At 43.0% G+C, this 1,832-nt stretch overlaps 1 non-coding gene across 1 annotated transcript; it reads left to right on the forward strand.

Moving 5' to 3' along the window:
* The first annotated feature begins 424 nt into the window (after positions 1 to 424).
* Positions 425 to 530, forward strand: LOC116750087. The gene has a single exon (XR_004348819.1). It is a non-coding gene; the product is annotated as a U6 spliceosomal RNA (small nuclear RNA).
* The last annotated feature ends 1,302 nt before the right edge of the window (positions 531 to 1,832 follow it).

Below are 1,832 nucleotides of genomic sequence, written 5' to 3' on the forward strand. Positions count from 1 at the left end.
TCCTCCTTCAAAGGCGTCCTGCAGTCCAGGCCCTTTGACTAGCACCTTCTTTCTTCAAGCAGAAGGCAAATCCAATCTCAGCTTCCCTGTGGCCCAGAGTTAAGGGGGAAATGTTTTCTCCAGAAGGTCACTTCGTTCTGTACCTATAAGCAAGCTAAACGGGAGGCCAAATTATAATGAGGAGGCTATTTGATGAGCAGGGGGAAGTAAAGGGATTGATAATATCTTAAGATGTGCATCTGGTCTCTTCCCCCTCCCCTTGGTCAGGCTGGGGCCATGGTAGGGCCAGGCTCGAGGAGGGACCTGAGTGGTCGAGGGATTGGTACATACAGGCGGACCAAGCAAACATGGAAATAGTGTGGAGACAATGGGATCCAGTTTCTCACCATCAGAGAAGAGAGTAATGTCTGATGGAAAAGAGGGAGTGCCCGCTCGGGCAGCACATACACTAAAATTGGAACAATACAGAGATTAGCGTGGCCTCTGCGCAAGTATGGCATGCAAGTGGTCCATAGTAAAAAAAAAAAAAAAAAAGGCTGGGGGGACTCCCCTGACAGTCCAGTGGTTAAAACTCCACGCTTCCAATGCTGGAGGTAGGGGTTCAATCCCTGGTCGGGGAACTAAGATCCCATAAGCTGCATGGCGAAATAATTGAAGTATACAAAATGTAACATTTAACTCTGCAATACAATTATAAAAAAAAAAAAGAAAGAAAAAGAAAAGAAAAGAGGAGAAGACTAGAGTAAACCCTGAGTGTTAAGTTGGAATTAGAAATGTTGGTGTAAACTCATGGTTTTTAAATGGATGTATAGGTGCAGGAGTTTGTATTAGATGCATGTATTAACCGAAACACACACACATATGTATATACACATGTATTTCCTACTCCTATCTGCTGGAAAGCCTGGAAGCAGTGTCAGCTCTGTATCAATAAGCATACATAGCACACAGGTCGTGGTGTTTTTCTTTTTGTTTTTTTTTTGGCCTCACCACATGGTATGCAGGGTCTTAGTTCCCTGACCAGGGATCGAACCCTCACCCCCTGCATTGGAAGCACGGAGTCTTAACCACTGGACAGCCAGGGAAGTCCCCAGGTCACGGTTTCTAATCACCATTCTAAACCAAAACCACTAAAACTCATTATTCAAATGATTGAGTCCAAGGCTGAGGCATGGAAATTACAAGATGAGCCTGGAACATCTTGTGCCAAATGTAAGGAAATATTCAAAAAAGCAAAATGATGTGTGTATATCAAAATAACACAAGAGTCAACCAAATAGTCAAATAGATAATTGTCAAACTGACAATAGTCAAAGTCAAAACAATGTAAGCATTTGTCTGGCTCTTTTTTGGATACCATGAGCACCTTAATAGTTTATTAAGTATCTTAGTCTATTTGGCTGCTATAACAAAAATACCATAAACTGGGTGTCCTATAAACAACAGAAATTTCTCTCTTACAGTTTTGGAGGTCAGGAAGTCCAAGATCAAGATACTGGCAGATTCTGTTTCTGGCAAGAGCCTGCTTGCCGTCTTCTCCCTCCGTTCTCACGTGACGGAAGGGACAAGGGAGCTCTCTGGGGTCTGTTTTATAAGGGCACTAATCCCATTCGTGAAAGCTCTGTCCTCTTGACCTCCCAGAGCCCCCACCTCCAAATGCCATCATATGGAAGATAGGATTTAATATACAAATTTTAGCGGTATACGGTCTATAGCACGGAGTACTTGATAGAGTATAGGTTTGGCTGCTATAATAAAACCCTAAGATTGACGATGGCTGAACAAATAGAAGTTTAATTCTTTTGCCCTTAAAAGTCTGAGCTGGGGGCTTC

The sequence above is a fragment of the Phocoena sinus genome, chromosome 2 (assembly GCF_008692025.1).
Source record: "Phocoena sinus isolate mPhoSin1 chromosome 2, mPhoSin1.pri, whole genome shotgun sequence".
NCBI lineage: Eukaryota > Metazoa > Chordata > Mammalia > Artiodactyla > Phocoenidae > Phocoena > Phocoena sinus.